The sequence below is a fragment of the Bos indicus x Bos taurus genome, chromosome X, assembly GCF_003369695.1.
Source record: "Bos indicus x Bos taurus breed Angus x Brahman F1 hybrid chromosome X, Bos_hybrid_MaternalHap_v2.0, whole genome shotgun sequence".
In the NCBI taxonomy this organism is placed as follows: Eukaryota; Metazoa; Chordata; class Mammalia; order Artiodactyla; family Bovidae; genus Bos; species Bos indicus x Bos taurus.
The window spans coordinates 20,948,540-20,967,044 of NC_040105.1; positions in this window are offsets into that span (position 1 = coordinate 20,948,540).

Sequence of the window (18,505 nt, forward strand, 5' to 3'; positions counted from 1 at the left end):
ACCATAACCCAACTCTCAGCTCCAGGAAAGCCACTTACTCAAGATTCCTGATGACAGTTCAGTTCAGTTCAGTCACTCAGTCGTGTCCAACTCTTTGTGACCCCATGAACCGCAGCATGCCAGGCCTCCCTGTCCATCACCAACTCCCAGAGTCCACTCAAACCCATATCCATTGAGTCAGTGATGCCATCCAACCATCTTATCCTCTGCCGTCCCCTTCTCCTCCTGCCCTCAATCTTTCCCAGCATCAGGGTCTTTTCAAAAGAGTCAGTTCTTCACATCAGGTGGCCAAAGGATTGGAGTTTCAGCTTCAACATCAGTCCTTCCAAAGAATACCCAGGACTGATCTCCTTTAGGATGGACAGGTTGGATCTCCTTGCAGTCCAAGGGACTCTCAAGAGTCTTCTTCAACACCGCAGTTCAAAAGCATCAATTCTTTGGTGCTCAGCTTTCTTTATAGTCCAACTCTCACAAGCACTATCTAAATTAGCTTTAATTCCACAATTTTGCAGTATTATGGTTTGGTTTGTGCTCCAAACCCAACTTTCTCTATACCATCTACATCTCCCTTAAAAAGTCCATAATTCACCCATGCTCAAGTTAAAAACTTTGCAGTCATTTTCAATTCCACTCTGCCTTTATCCACTACTATTCAATCACCCTATTGTTCTGGTTACCAGAAACAAATGACACAGAAGGTGGACAGGATTGGCAGGAGAAATAAGTTTCTGTTTTAGAGGGAAAAAAACAACTTTCAATGTTTGCCTTTCAGAAACATTTGCCAATGAAGCTCCCCCAGGTCAGGGGAGAAGTTTCTATGCAAGATCCAGAATGAAGAGAGACTTCTATTGATATCTGAAAGTTCTAGGTCTATATGAAAGAAAATTCATCTTGGAGTTTTAAAGACTTGGTGTCTGATCAAAGCTCTGCAACATAATTTGACAATTTGTTTTCAACTAGGAAATGCAAATAACACCTACCTCATGGGGTTGTTGGAAAAATTAAATGAGATCATGAGTACGAAGGCACTTTGTAAACTGCAGATATTAACTGTTACCATTATGATTATCCCACAAGTGCCCTCCTATCTCTACTGCAGCAAATATTACAACTGTTCAGGGTAAAGAGTGAATATCTTAATGCTAATCATTCAGATTCATGCAGGAGGCAATTTACTTTTGTTCTATGGTGTCAGCAAAGGTCATTTCATTCTAATCCTGTCCATCAAGTTACATTTTGGACAAAGTTCAGTTTCATCAAAACTGCCAGTATTAGGCTTGGCTCAACTTAAAGACTCATTCAACTACCTTCTCTGAAAACACAAGCCAATATTTGTGTATATTTGTATCATAAATCACATACTAATGAAATACCAAAAGTAGTCACCTCTTTTACAATCACTCTCTGATTCCCAAGGCTGAATTAGCCCCTTCTTCTCTACTTCCTATTATGTGTTGCCAACACTACTATAGCACTGATGCTATGACATGATAATGGTGTTTCTGATCTTCTTCCCCATGAGACTGTGAGCAGTAGGGTGGATATTCAGTCTATGCATTCTCACACATGGTAGACAGTGGATAACCAATACAGGTTTAATGAAGCAAAAGGGGAAACACAGGAAGTTCAAGCTATAGGGAACTTTGCTTCTTAGAGAGTTATACTTCACTAGCTAATTTAAGGAAATCAGGGATATCAAATAAAGGAAAAACATGCTAAGGAAAAACTAATCTTTTCAAAAATCCCCCATTAATCTTTCTATAGCATGTTTAAAAGGTGTTAGCAGTTATTTTAAGTGCAATGTAAATTAGATTAATTATTCTAAACAATTCATATTTGAGACTTGGGAAAAGAGAAACATTTTATTTGACTCTCTCAGCCCCTAAATGTGATGCCCTGTGCTTTCTGGAGAAACTCAGTATTACAAATAAAGCATAAATGTACTGATCTGAGAGGATAGGGAGGAAGTTTTCCCATTTAGAAAGTTGTTCCTTTGTCGAAGATAAAGTGTACATAAGTGTGTGGATTTATCTCTTGGCTTTCTATTTTGTTCCATTGACCTATATTTCTGTCTTTGTGCCAGTACCACACTGTCTTGATGACTGTGGCTTTGTAGTATAGTCTGTAGTCAGGCAGGTTGATTCCTCCAGTTCCATTCTTCTTTCTCAAGATTGCTTTGGCTATTTGAGGTTTTTTATATTTCCATACAAATTGTGAAATTATTTCCTCTAGTTCTCTGAAAAATACCATTGGTACCTTGATAGGGATTGCATTGAATCTATAGACTGCTTTGGGTAGTATACTCATTTCCACTATATCGATTCTTCCAATCCATGGATATGAAATTCTTCCAATTCCATATCCAATTCATGAGATGTTTCTCCATCTCTTTGTGTCACCTTTGATTTCTTTCATCAGTGTTTTATAGTTTTCTATATATAGGTCTTTAGTTTCTTTAGGTAGATTTATTCCTAAGTATTTTACTCTTTATGTTGCAATAGTGAATGGAATGGTTTCCTTAATTTATCTGTTTTCTCATTGTTAGTACATAGGAATGCAAGGGATTTATCTGCATTAATTTTATATGCTGCAACTTTACTATATTCATTGATTAGCTCTAGCAATTTTCTGGTGGAGTCTTTAGGGTTTTCTATGTAGAGGATCATGTCATCTGCAAACAGTGAGAGTTTTACTTCTTCTTTTCCAATCTGGATTCCTTTTATTTCTGTTTCTTCTCTGATTGCTGTGGCTATCTCTTTAACAAGTGCTGCTGGGAAAACTGGTCAACCACCAGTAAAAGAATGAAACTAGAACACTTTCTAACACCATACACAAAAATAAACTTAAAATGGATTAAAGATCTAAATGTAAGACCAGAAACTGTAAAACTACTAGAGGAAAACATAGACAAAAGACTCTGACATAAATCACAGCAGGATCCTATATGACCCACCTCCCACAGAAATGGAAATAAAAGCAAAAATAAACAAATGAGACCTAATTAAACTAAAAAGCTTTTGCACAATGAAGGAAACTATAAGCAAGGTGAGAAGACAGCCTCAGAATGGGAGGAAAATAATAGCAAATGAAGCAACTGACAAAGAATTAATCTCAAAAATACAGAAGCAGCTCTTGCAGCTCAATTCCAGAGAAATAAATGACCCAATCAAAAAATGGGCTAAAGAACTAAACAGACATTGCTCCAAAGAAGACATACAGATGGCTAACAAACATATGAAAAAATGCTCAACATCACTCATTATCTGCTGCTGCTGCTGCTAAGTCGCTTCAGTCGTGTCCGACTCTGTGTGACCCCATAGACGGCAGCCCACCAGGCTTCCCTGTCCCTGGGATTCTCCAGGCAAGAACACTGGAGTGGGTTGCCATTATCAGAGAAATGCAAATCAAAACCACAATGAGGTACCATCTCACGCAAGTCAGAATGGCTGCAATCCAAAAGTCTACAAATAATAAATGCTGGAGAGGGTGTGGAGAAAAGGGAACCCCCTTACACTGTTGGTGGGAATGCAAACTAGTACAGCCACTATGGAGGACAGTGTGGAGATTCCTTAAAAAACTGGAAATAGAACTGCCATACGACTCAACAATCCCACTGATGGGCATAAACACCGAGGAAACCAGACTTGAAAGAGACACGTGTACCCCAATGTTCATTGCAGCACTGTTTACAATAGCCAGGACATGCAAGCAACCTAGATATCCATTGGCAGATGAATGGATAAGAAAGCTGTGGTACTTATACACAATGGAATATTCAGTTCAGCTCAGTTTCTCAGTCGTGTCCAACTCTTTGCAACCCCATGAACTGCAGGACACCAGGCCTCCCTGTTCATCACCAGCTCCCGGAGTTCACCCAAACTCATGTGCATCGAGTTGGTGACGCCATCCAGCCATCTCATCCTCTGTCGTCCCCTTCTCCTCCTGCCCCCAATCCCTCCCAGCATCAGGGTCTTTTCCAACTAGTCAGCTCTTCCATGAGGTGGCCAAAGTATTAGAGTTTCAGCCTCAGCATCAGTCCTTCCAATGAATGCCCAGGACTGATCTCCTTTAGAATGGACTGGTTGGATCTCCTTGCAGTCCAAGGGACTCTCAAGAGTCTTCTCCAACACTACAGTTCAAAAGCATCAATTCTTTGGTGCTCAGCTTTCTTCACAGTCCAACTCTCACATCCATACATGACCACTGGAAAAACCATAGCTTTGACTAGATGGACCTTCGTTGGCAAAGTAATGTCTCTGCTTTTGAATATGCTATCTAGGTTGGTCATAACTTTCCTTCCAAGGAGTAAGTGTCTTATAATTTCATGGCTGCAATCACCGTCTGCAGTGATTTTGGAGCCCCAAAACATAAAGTCTGACACTGTTTCCACTGTTTCCCCATCTATTTCCCATGAAGTGATGGGACCAGATGCCATGATCTTTGTTTTCTGAATGTTGAGCTTTAAGCCAACTTTTTCACTCTCTTCTTTCACTTTCATCAAGAGGCTTTTTAGTTCCTCTCCACTTTCTGCCATAAGGGTGGTGTCATCCGCATATCTGAGGTTATTGATATTTCCCCCGACAATCTTGATTCCAGCTTGTGCTTCTTCCAACCCAGTGTTTCTCATGATGTACTCTGCATATAAGCTAAATAAGCAGGGTGACAATATACAGCCTTGACTTACTCCTTTTCCTATTTAGAACCAGTCTGTTTTTCCATGTCCAGTTCTAATTGTTGCTTCCTGACCTGCATATAGGTTTCTCAAGAGGCAGGTGAGGTGGTCTGGTATGCCCATCTCTTTCAAAATTTTCCACAGTTTATTGTGATCCACACAAAAACTTTGGCATAGTCAATAAAGCAGAAATAGATGTTTTTCTGGAACTCTCTTGCTTTTTCGATGATTCAGCCGATCTTGGCAATTTGATCTCTGGTTCCTCTACCTTTTCTGAAACCAGCTTGAACATTTGGAAATTCACAGTTCACATATTGCTGAAGCCTGGCTTGGAGAATTTTGAGTATTACTTTACTATTGTAATGGAATACTATTCCGCCATTAAAAAGAATGCATTTGAATCAGTTCTAATGAGGTGAATGAAACTGGAGCCTATTATACAGAGTGAAGTAAGTCAGAAAGAAAAACACCAATACAGTATATTAACGCATATATATGGAACTTTAAAAGATGGTAATGATGACCCTTTATGCAAGACAGCAAAAGAGACACAGATGTAAAAAACAGTGCTTTGGACTCTGGGAGAAGGTGAGGGTGGGATGATTTGGGAGAATAACATTGAAACATGTATATTACCATATGTGAAATAGATCACTGGTCCAGGTTCGATGCATGAGACAGGGCACTCAGGGCTGGTGCACTGGGATGACCCTGAGGGATGGGATGGGGAGGGATGTGGGAGGGGGGTTCAGAATGGGGGACACATGTACACCCATGGCTGATTCATGTCAATGTATGGCAAAAACCACTACAATATTATAAAGTAATTAGCCTCCAATTAAAATAAATAATTTTAAAAAAAGAAAGTTGTTCCTGTAAGAATTTTAACTATACATTTTCAAAATTCTATGATCATCTACCATTATATCATGTAATCCCTTCTTAGTGTATCTTTATTAATAGTTTAATTAAAAATTAGCCATGTAACCCTTGGATTAAAGGCAAGAAAGAAAGTCTGTGAGATACTTTCCATGCTTTTTTTTAGAAAGCATGGCTACCATTGGAAAATATGCTCTTCTTGAGCCAGATGAGAAGGTTTCAACAGAGTTTCAATGACCATGAAACTACACTTTAATCTCATGCTTCTCAAATTTTAACCTGCACACAAATCCTTCAAGAGTTTTGTTCAAAATTCACATTCTGATTCCATAATTGTAGGATGGGTCCTGAAAGTGGATTTCTAACAATTTCCCAGGTGATGCTCAAGCTACTAGTCTGCAGATCATATCTTGGGTGCCAAGGTTTTAGTAGACATTGCAAATATCTTCAGTGAAATTTCTAATGTAAGCTGCCACTGTGTTTCTCCTATGCCAATAGTTTTAGAGATTTTTCCTATTAATACCTTTTACTCAAGAGGATAATTGCTTTGATAACCAGTTTTTAAAGAGACTGAACCTTGTAGTTAGTTTGAATTTAATCACTATATAAAATGTGGCTTATGCAATGATTAAGAAATGATAATATCCCTGGAAGACAGAGAAATTATGTTTAACCTACACTTTCCCTTTAAAAATTCCTTTTTCTAAGACTCAGTTGACATACAGCTTTTGAGAAATGTTATTGAAGACATCATAGCCTGTTAGTGATACAGTGTAGAGTCCAATAGTCCCACTCAAAGCAAAGCTGATGTGTCCAAAGGAATAAAACAGATTCTCATCTCATGTGAGCATCTCCCAGTAATGAGATAGCTCTTGGGATAATCTGCCTGACCAGGAGAGCCAATCCTGACAGCCCTTAATTGGTAATGACAAATTGAAGAGCCTTAAAAGCAAAAGAAGCTGTGTTTTTCCAGTGCTTGCCCTATTAGATTTTAGACATGCCCTAGATGTATGAAACTGCATTCTCACCAATCCATTTCATGCACCTAAAATCACTTATTTGGGCTAAGGATTCAAGAGTATAATTTCTAAGCCAAAATGATAGACGTACAGTCATTACACAGCAAAATTTCATCTATAGCAGTATTCAAAATCTGCCAGCCCTCACAAAAAAATTTAAAAATTTTCCCCTTTACTTTTCCCGCTGCCATTAATCTTTGTTCTCAGTTTCTCCCTGCTTTAATCATTTGATATACTGTATAAAGTTGTGCATATACTAAATTTCAATGAGAGAAATCTTATTTTAAATGCACTTAAAATAAGTTAGTGTTTTCTGTGATGAATTCTATGTAAAGAAATAAATTCTTCTTTATGAATAGTCATCTGCAAACACCTGCTAACATATTTTGCAAGTTCTACGTTCATATATCTCTTTATTTCCATGTAGACTATATCTGTACATTCACTTTACACATGACTCTAAATATCTCTTTTATGTTCCAGTCAAGGAAAGGGAAACTAACACCCATGGTATGGAGAAGTACCTGGGCTAGCAAGAGCATGAGGTGGCTACAGGCCGCAGGACTCCAAGGGCAAGGGAAGAGATCAGTTACCTAGAATCCAGGAAGACCAGTGGTTGTACACAAGGGCCACTCTATGCCCTTTAATATGGAAATATAGTCACTTCCCTCCCACTGGTCAAATCTCATCTCAACTGATGATATCCACAGAGGTCAGGCTTCTAAAGCACAGAGCACAGTACATAAGCATGGACATGGAACTTGTGGGACCACACAAAGAATACCAGGCACAGTGGAAGGTACAAGTAGTATACAGGAAATATGGTAATTAAAGGAAAATTCGCTTACGGAATGTTGAGAACACTGATCTCCCCGTCAGCAACTCCAGAAGGTCAGCAGCCAGAGTTTGATGCTCCAGTCAGGAGACTGGATGGTTGATCTCTGTAGAATGACAATGAAATGAAAAGCTAGATTAAAAACTTGGAAGATAAAATTGAGAAAAATTTTCCAAATGTAAAGCAAAAGACAGAAATTTAGAATGACAGAAGAAAAGTAAATCAAGCCAAGAGTTTCAACATACAACATGACTAACTATAATACACCTCTAGAAAGAAAACTTAAACTCAGGAGAATTTTTCCAGAAGGATTTTCAGATTGAAAGCACTCACCAAATACCAACACAATAAATTAAACCAGGCCCTCATCAAAGGAATATTACAATGGAATTTAAGAACACCAGGAGACAGAATTTCCTGATGGTCCAGTGGATAGGACTCCACTCTTTCACTGCTGAGGGCCCAGGTTCAATGCCTGGTCCCTACTTGGGGAACTAAGATCTAACAAGTCCCATGGTACAGCCAAGAAAAGGAACACTGGGAGATAGTGAATATTCTTCTAGAGGAAGGGTTGGGGGGTAACCAGGTCCCATACAAAGGATCAGAAATCAGACCACTTCTAATCTTTTAACATCAACACAAGAAGCTAGAAGGCAATGGAGTAATGACTCCAAAACTTTGGGGAACATGATATCCAACCTATAACCCTACCTTCAAGCAAACTTCAAACCAAATAAAACATTTTTCAGGTGTGCAAGATCTTAAAAATTTATCTCTAAGCATCTTTTTTTTTCATTTAGCTACTGAAATAAGTGTTATACCAAAATGGAAGGTGTAAACCAGAACAGAGGAGGAAACAGGATGTAGGAAATACAGATCTCAGAGACAAAGGTACCTCAGAACAATTCATATGCACCAGGCACAGAAAGCGTTAATAACCAGTTCAATTTACAACTTAACAAAATATCTCGTGTGTTTGAATACATTAAGGGGAGATTTAGATAATTTGGGAAAGGAACTGAACTAGTGAGAAGTACATGAAAAATAAGTAACCATAACACAAGGCAATTATTAGGTTCAGGGTAAAATATTCTGCAAGAAACAAAAAATGATTCACAATATATTATGTAATTCAGCTATGGATAATGTTTACATAGTTACACTAATGTGAAGATTGCACTAATGTAACCTATCATATAACTATATTGCCAGGACAGAATGACAGGCAATCTTAATATATGTGCATGGAGAGAAAAGAAAGCTAAATTATTTTCCTTTCTAAGATGTCAATCAGCATATTCAAATCTTGGAAATCAAAAAGTCGAAATGAAAAAATGCTATTAAAAAATGGAAATAAATACCCAAAGATGCAACTAAAATACTATTGATTTTTTCTGTAATAATGTATACAGAATTAATGTGTGGAAATATATTTTTGTATTTGAAATTTAGTGAAAATTTTAAAGTAAGTTAAAATATGAAACATGATTTTCAATATTTTAAGTTTAAATATCACTATAAAGAATGTGCTTCTGTCATTTTTGAGGTATGGCAGCTCACAAATTACAGTATGCAATTCTCATCTTTCTTTTAATGATTATTTTTTAATATGCTTACCAGAAAGGGGAAATGTCTGTTATTCTTGCTGTTTAATTAAAAAAACTAAAGTGATTCTTCCTATTGTTATGGTTAATAAAACAAATGCAAAACCTAGAAGCATCTTTGTGAATTTGTACAATTTGTATCATACTGATGAATCTCTGTATTAGAATTATACTGTCATGATTGAAACTCCTTCTGAAAATAGATATACTCCCTACTGAAATGCTGGAATTTTGAAATAACTGAAACTCAGTGCTATATAATAGATGAAAATTATAAACCATATTTTGCAAGACTAACATTCTGTATGAAGATTCTGATGACTAAGTTCTAATAATGATATTTTTCCTAAGACAATTTAAAGACTGTACTTTAGAATTCAAGTAATGTTGCTTCAATATGCCAACACTATAGTACATCACCAATACAATTTTCAGGACTTCCCTGGTGGTCTAGTGGCTAAGACTCCAGGCTCCTAATATAGGGGGCCCAGATGCGAATCCAGGTCAGGGAGCTAGATCCCAAACAACACAACTAAAAGTTCACATGCCACAACTAAGACTGTCCATGCTGCAATTTTGATACTGGATGCTTGGGGCTGGTGCACTGGGATGACCCAGAGGGATGGTATGGGGAGGGAGGAGGGAGTGGGGTTCAGGATGGGGAACGTGTGTATACCCATGGCGGATTCATTTTGATGTGTGGCAAAACCAATACAATATTTTAAAGTAATTAACCTCCAATTAAAATAAATAAATTTATATTAAAAAAAAGATCCCACATACTGTCGCTAAGACCCAGCACAGTCAAATAAATAAATAGATACTTTTTGAAATGTGATTTTTCTCATCCACTTTGTATGCATGCCTGCATGCTCAGTCACTAAGTCGTACATAACTCTTTGTGACCCCCATGGACTGTAGTTCTCCAGGCTCCTCTCTCCATGTGACTTCCTAGGCAAGAATACTGGAGTGGGTTGCCATTTCCTCCTATAGGTGATCTTCCCAACCCAGGGATCCAACCAGTGTCTCCTACATGACAGGTGGATTCTTTACACTGAACTGCCTGGGAAGCCACTCCACTTTGTATAATGTCTTTCAAAAATCTATGATAGTAAAAATTTATCTTGCTCATTTCAACATTCACCTAATTAGGACAAAAGAAGTGGATGATGGGCGCATATTTAGTTAAGTGAGTGGATATAATATAAGAACTATGCTAACAAAATACAAAGGTTTACCTGCAATTCATTTGCACAGTAATTTGAAAAGAATCTGTTACTGCTTTCATCATGCAAAACAAAAAGGAAAACCAAAGTGGTAAAACATTATGATAAATTCATACATTTTACAGTGAAAAACAGTAGTATCAGGTTCTTTGATGCATTTTTAATCCTGAAACATATCATATTTAACTTTTAGCTAATGCTGATATTCAAAATGATGATAGTATTTGTGTGTGGCAATTGATCTTGCACCTGGTTTACTTTCAGTTTCAAAGCACTATTTCCAATGTTTGTAATCCAATCCCAACCTGGTTTCTTAACAAATAGAACAAATGAGGGGATGGATCCAGTAAAAAAAAAAAAAAAAAAAAAACCTCCCAACAAAGAAATGTCCAGGTCTGGATGGCTTTACTGGTGAACACTACCAAATACTTAAATAAGAATTAATATGAATCCTACTTGAACTCTTCCAAATTTAAAGAGAAGGCATGATCCTTCCAAACTCATTCTATGAGGCCACCATCACCCTGATCCCAAATTCAGACGACACTACAAAAAAAAAAAAAAAAAGAAAGAAAGAAAGAAAGAAAATCACAGACCAATATCTCAAAATGAACATAGATGCAAAAATATTCAAAACAACAGCAAACTAAATTCAACAGTATATTAAAGTATCATAAACCAAAATAAAGTGTGGCCTACCCCTAAGATGCAATGAGAGTTCAACACATACAAATGAATATAAAACACTACAGTAACAAAATGAAGTGTAAAAACCATATGATCATCTCAATAGATACAGTAAAAGTATTTGACAAAATTCAGCATTCATTCATGATAAAAAAAAAAACTCTCAACAAATTAGGTATAGAAGAAATATAACTCAACATAATAAAGGCCATGCATGACAAGCCCACAGCTCACATCATACTTAACAGTGAAAAGCTGAACATTCTTACCATAAAATCAGGAATAATGCAAGTATGTATGACCTTATCACTTTTATTCAGCATGAAGTCACAGCCAGAGTAATTAGGCAAGGAAAACATAAAAGGCATCCAAATCAAAAAGGTAGAAGAAAAATTGTCAATGTTTGCAGATGACATAATCTTCTACATAGAAAACCGTAAAGAGTCCATCAAAGATTGTTAGAATTTAATAAACAAATTTAGTAAACTCATAAGATACAATATCAGCATGCAGAAACAAATTTTGTTTCTATATGCTAACAGTGAACTGTCCAAAAAAGACCTAAATAAAACAACTCCATTTAAAATAGCAAAAAAAAAAAAAAAAAAAAAAACCTTAGGAATAAACTTAGCAGATGAAAGATCTGCATAAGATTTATGCTATAAATGGCAAGATTTTATTCTTTTTTATGCTTTAGCAGTAGTCTATTGTGTGTATCTATGTGTGTGTGTATGTATACACACACCACATCTTTTGTATCCAACTGTTAATGATGCTTGAGTGGTTTCCATGTCTTGGCTATTGTAAATAATGCTGTGACACTGGGGTACATGAATCCATTCAAATTACTGTTTTAGTTCTTTTGGATATATACTCAGGAGTGGAATTGCAGAATCAAATGGTAACGCTGTTTTTACCTTTTTTGAGGAAGCTGCATACTGTTTTCCGCACTGGCTGTACAAATTTAGATTTCTACTACCAGTGTACGTGAGTTCCCTTTTTCACATATCCTCACCAACATTTGTTATTTGTGTTCTTTTTTTTTAATTTATTTTTTACTGTGGGATAATTGCTTTACAGAATTTTGCTGTTTTCTGTCAAACCTCAACATGAATCAGCCATAGGTATACATATATCCCCCCCGTTTTGAATCTCCCTCCCATCTCCTTCCCCATCCCACCCCTCTAGGTTGATACAGACCCCTGTTTGAGTTTCCTGAGCCATAGAGCAAATCCCCGTTGACTATCTATTTTACACATGGTAATGTAAGTTTCCATGTTACTCTTTCCATACATCTCACCCTCTCCTCCCCTCTCCCCATGTCCACAAGTCTAATCTCTATGTCTGTTTCTCCATTGTTGCCCTGTCAGTAAACCACAGCACGCCAGGCATCCCTGTGCATCACCAACTCCCAGAGTTCACGCAAACTCATGTCCATTGAGTCGGTGATGCCATTCAACCATCTCATACTCTGTCGTCCCCTTCTCCTCCTGCCTTCAATCTTTCCCAGCATCAGGGTCTTTTCAAATGAGTCAGCTCTTCACATCAGGTGGCCAAAGTATTGGAGTTTCAGCTTCAACATCAGCCCTTCCAATGAACACAGGACTGATCTCCTTTAGGATGGACAGGTTTAATCTCATTGCAGTCCAAGGATAGGCATTAGCTCTTCTCTAAATGTTTGATAGAATTCCCCTGTGAAGCTATCTGGTCCTGGGCTTTTGTTTTTTGGGGAGATTTTTGATCACAGCTTCAATTTCAGTGCTTGTAATTGAGTTGTTCATAATTTCTATTTCTTCCTGGTTCAGTCTTGGAAGATTCAACTTTTCTAAGGATGTATCCATTTCTTCCAGGTTATCCATTTTATTGTCAAATAGTTGTTTATAATAGTCTCTCATAATCTTTTGTATTTCTGCAATGTCTGATGTAACCTCTCTTTTTTCATTTCTAATTTTGCTGATTTGATTCTTCTCTCTTTTTTTCTTGATGAGTCTGGCTAAAGGCTTGTCAATTTTGTGTATCTTCTAGTACAACCAGCTTTTAGTTTTATTAATCTTCACTATTGTGTCTTTCATTTATTGTTTGTTTCTGCTTGGATCTTTATGATTTATTTCCTTCTACTAATTTTGGGGGTTTTTTGTTCTTTTTCCAGTTGTTTTAGGTGTAAATTTAGGTTGTCTATTGGATGTTTTTCTTGTTTCTTGAGGTAAGATTGCATTGCTATAAACTTCCCTCTTAGAACTGCTTTTGCTGCATCCTATCCGAGGTCGACTCACTGGAAAAGACTCTGATGCTGGGAGGGATTGTGGGCAGGAGGAGAAGGGGATGACAGAGGATGAGATGGCTGGATGGCATCACTGACTCAATGGACGTGAGTCTGGGTGAACTCCGGGAGTTGGTGATGGGCAGGGAGGCCTGGCGTGCTGAGATTCATGGGGTCGCAAAGAGTCGGACACGACTGAGCGACTGAACTGAACTGAATCCGAGGCCAGGGGCGGCGGTTGAGAGGAGCAACCCCACATCCGAGGAGCGGCGGCTGCGTGGGTGCAGGAGGGCCAAGAGGAGATACTCCACGTTCAAGGTCAGGAGGGATGACCTCGTCCAAGGTAAGGAGCAGGGGTTGTGCTTTGCTGGAGCAGCCATGAAGAGATACCCCACATCCAAGGTAGGAGAAACCCAAGTAAGACGGTAGGTGTTGCAAGAGGGCATCAGAGGGCTGCTGCTGCTAAGTCACTTCAGTCGTGTCCGACTGTGTGCGATCCCATAGACGGCAGCCCACCAGGCTCCCCTGTCCCTGGGATTCTCCAGGCAAGAACACTGGAGTGGGTTGCCATTTCCTTCTCCAATGCATGAAAGTGAAAAGTGAAAGTGGAGTCGCTCAGTCACATCTGACTCTTAGCGACTCCATGGACTGCAGCCCGCTAGGCTCCTCCATCCATGGGATTTTCCAGGCAAGAGTACTGGAGTGGGGTGCCATTGCCTTCTCCAGGCATCAGAGGGCAGACACACTGAAACCATAATCACAGAAAACTAGCCAATCTGACCACATGGACCACAGCCTTGTCTAACTCAATGAAACTAAGCCATGTTGTGTGGGGCCACCCAAGATGGATGGGTCATGGTGGACAGGTCTGACAGAATGTGATCCGCTGGAGAAGGGAATGGCAAACCACTTCAGTATTCTTGCCTTGAGAACCCCATGAACAGTATGAAAAGGCAAAATGATAGGATACTGAAAGAGGAACTCCCCAGGTTGGTAAGTGGCCAATATGCTACTGGAGAAATAAATCCAGAAAGAATGAAGAGACAGAGACAAAGCAAAAACAACACCCAGTTGTGTATGTGACTGGTGATGGAAGCAAGGTCTGATGCTGTAAAGAGCAATACTGCATAGAAACTTGGAATGTTAGGTCCATGAATCAAGGCAAGTTGGAAGTGGTCAAACAGGAGTTGGCAAGAGTGAACGTCAACATTCTAGGAATCAGCGAACTAAAGTGGACTGGAATGGGTGAATTTAACTCAGATGACCATTATATCTACAACTGTGGGCAGGAATCCCTTAGAAGAAATGGAGTAGCCATCATGGTCAACAAAAGAGTCTGAAATGCAGTACCTGGATGCAATCTCAAAAATGACACAATGATCCCTATTCATTCCCAAGGCAAACCATTCACTATCACGATAATCCAAGCCTATGCCCCAACCAGTAATGCTGAAGAAGCTGAAGTTGAACGGTTCTATGAATACCTACAAGAACTTTTAGAAAGTGAAAGTGAAGTCGCTCAGTCGTATCCGACTCTTTGCGACCCCATGGACTGCAGCCTACCAGGCTCCTCCGTCCATGGGATTTTCCAGGCAAGACTACTGGAGTGGGTTGCCACTTCCTTCTCCAGGGAATCTTCCCAACTCAGGGATCGAATCCTGGTCTCCCGCATTGCAGGCAGATGCTTTTAACCTCTGAGCTACCAGGGAAGCAACTAACACCCCAAAAAGATGTCCTTTTCATTATAGGGGACTGGAATGCGAAAGTAGGAAGTCGGGAAACACCTGGAGCAATATGCAAATTTGGCCTTGGAGTACAGAATGAAGCAGGGCAAAGAATAATAGAGTTTTGTCAAGAATGCACTGGTCATGCCAAACACCCTCTTCTAACAACACAAGAGATGATTCTACACATGGACATCACCAGATGGTCAATACCAAAATCAGACTGATTATATTCTTTGCAGCAGAAGATAGAAAAGCTCTATACATTCAGCAAAAACAAGACTGGGAGCTTACTGTGGCTCAGATCATGAGCTACTTATGGCCAAATTCAGACTTACTTGAAGAAAGTAGGGAAAACCACTAGACCATTCAGGTATGACCTAAATCAAATCCCTTATGATGATAAAGTGGAAGTGAGAAATAGATTTAAGGAACTAGATCTGATAGAGTGCCAGATGAACTATGGACGGGGGTTAGTGACATTGTACAGGAGAAAGGGATCAAGAACATCCCCATGGAAAAGAAATGCAAAAAAGCAAAATGGCTGTCTGAGGAGGCCTTACAAATAGCTGTGAAAAGAAGAGAAGCAAAAAGCAAAGGAGAAAAGGAAAGATATAAGCATCTGAGTTCCAAACAATAGCAAGGAGACATAAGAAAGCCTTCCTCCACATCAATGCAAAGAAATAGAGGAAAACAACAGAATGGGAAAGACTAGAGATCTCTTCAAGAAAATTAGAGAGAGATACCAAGGGAACATTTCATGCAAAGATGGGCTCAATAAACGACAGAAATGGTATGGACCTAACAGAAGCAGAAGATATTAAGAAGAGGTGGCAAGAATGCACAGAAGAACTGTATAAAAAAGATCTTCACGACCCAGATAATCACGATGGTGTGATCACTCACCTAGAGCCAGACATCCTGGAATGTGAAGTCAAGTGGGCCTTGGAAAGCATCACTACGAACAAAGCTAGTAGAGGTGATGGAATTCCAGTTGAGCTATTTCAAATCCTAAAAGATGATGCTGTGAAAGTGCTGCACTCAATATGGAAATTTGGAAAACTCAGCAGTGGCCACGGGACTGGAAAAGGTCAGTTTTCATTCCAATCCCAAAGAAAGGCAATGCCAAAGAATGCTCAAACTACCGCACAATTGCACTCATCTCACATGCTAGTAAAGTAACGCTCAAAATTCTCCAAGCCAGGCTTCAGAAATACATGAACCATGAACTTCCAGATGTTCAAGCTGGTTTTAGAAAAGGCAGAGGAACCAGAGATCAAATTGCCAACATTCGCTGGATCATCGAAAAAGCAAGAGAGTTCCAGAAAAACATCTATTTCTGCTTTATTGACTATGCCAAAGCCTTTGATTGTGCAGATCACAATAAACTGTGGAAAATTTTGAAAGAGATGGGCATACCAGACCACCTCACCTGCCTCTTGAGAAACCTATACGCAGGTCAGGAAGCAACAGTTAGAACTGCACATGGAACAACAGACTGGTTCCAAATAGGAAAAGGAGTATGTCAAGGCTGTATATTGTCACCCTGCTCATTTAACTTATATGCAGAGTACATCATGAGAAATGCTGGGCTGGAGGAAGCACAAGCTGGAATCAAGATTGCTGGGAGAAATATCAATAACCTCAGATATGCAGATGACACCACCCTTATGGCAGAAAGTGAAGAGGAACTAAAAAGCCTCTTGATGAAAGTGAAAGAGGAAAGTGAAAAAGTTGGCTTAAAGCTCAACATTCAGAAAATGAAGATCATGGCATCTGGTCCCATCACTCCAAGGGCAATAGATGGGGAAACAGTGGAAACAGTGTCAGACTTTATGTTTTTGGGCTGCAAAATCACTGCAGATGGTGATTGCAGCCATGAAATTAAAAGACACTTACTCCTTAGAAGGAAAGTTATGACCAACCTAGATAGCATATTCAAAAGCAGAGACATTACTTTGCCAACAAAGGTTCATCTAGTCAAGCCTATGGTTTTCCAATGGTCGTGTATGGATGTGAAATTTGGACTGTGAAGAAAGCTGAGCACCGAAGAATTGATGCTTTGAACTGTGGTGTTGGAGAAGACTCTTGAGAGTCCCTTGGTGGACTGCAAGGAGATCCAACCAGTCCATTCTAAAGGAGATCAGTCCTGGGTGTTCTTTGGAAGGACTGATGCTGATGCTGAAACTCCAATACTTTGGCCACCTTATGCGAAGAGTTGACTCACTGGAAAAGACCCTCATGCTGGGAGGGATTGGGGGCAGGAGGAGAAGGGGATGACAGAGGATGAGATGGCTGGATAGCATCACCAACTTGATGGACATGAGTTTGGGTGAACTCTGGGAGTTAGTGATGGATAGGGAGGCCTGGTGTGGTGCAATTCATGGGGTTGCAGAGAGTCAGACACGACTGAGCGACTGAACTGAACTGATGCTCCTATTGCCATTTTCTTAATTGCTTGGGGTTGATTTTGTAGATATTTTTTCTTCTCTTGTATTTCTTGACTATATAAATTCCTTTAATATTTTTTGTAAAGCTGGTTTGGTGGTACTGAATTCTCTTAACTTTTGCTTATCTGAAAAACTTTTTATTTCTCTATCAATTTTGAATGAGATCCTTGCTGGGTACTGTAATCTTGGTTGTAGATTTTTCCCTTTCATTACTTTAAATATATCCTACCATTCCCTTCTGGCCTGCAGAGTTTCTGCTGAAGGATCAGCTGCTAAGCCTATGGCTTTCCCTTGTATGTTACCTGTTGCTTCTCCCTTGATGCTTTTAATATTCTTTCTTTGTGTTTAGTCTTTTTAAATTTGATTAGTATGTGTCTTGGCATGTTTCTCCTTGCGTTTATGTGTGTATGTGACTCTTTGTGCCTCTTGGACTGGACTGACTATTTCCTTTTCATATTGAGGAAATTTTTCAACTATAATCTCTTCAAAATTTTTTCTCATACCCTTTCTTTTTCTCTTCTTCTTCTGGGACCTCTATAATTCGAATGTCAGTGTGTTTGATATTGTCCCATTGGTCTCTGAGACTATCCTCAGTTCTTTTCATTCTTTTACTTTATTCTGCTCTTTAGAAGTTATTTCCACCATTTTGTCTTCCAGCTCACTGATTAGTTTTTCTGCTTCAGATATTCTGCTGTTGATTCCTTCTAGAGTATTTTTAATTTCAGTAATTGTATTGTTTGTCTCTGTATGTTTATTCTTTAATTCTTCAAGCTCTATGTTAATTGATTCTTGCATTTTCTCCATTTTGTTTTCAAGGTTTTTGATCATCTTTACTACCATTATTCTGAATTCTTTTGCAGGTAGTTTGCCTATTTCCTCTTCATTTATTTGGACTTCTATGTTTCTATTTTATTCCTTCATTTATGTAGTATTTCTCTGCCTTTTCATTATATTTTTTAAATTATTGTGTTTTAGGTCTCCTTTTCCCAGGCTTCAAGGTTGAATTCTTTCTTCCTTTTGGTTTCTGCCCAATTAAGGTTGGTTTGTGTAAGCTTCTTATAGTGTGAGATTTGTTCTGAGTTTTTGTTTGTTTTTTCCTCTGATGGGCAAGGCTGAATGAGGTGGTAATCCTGTCTGCTGATGATTGTG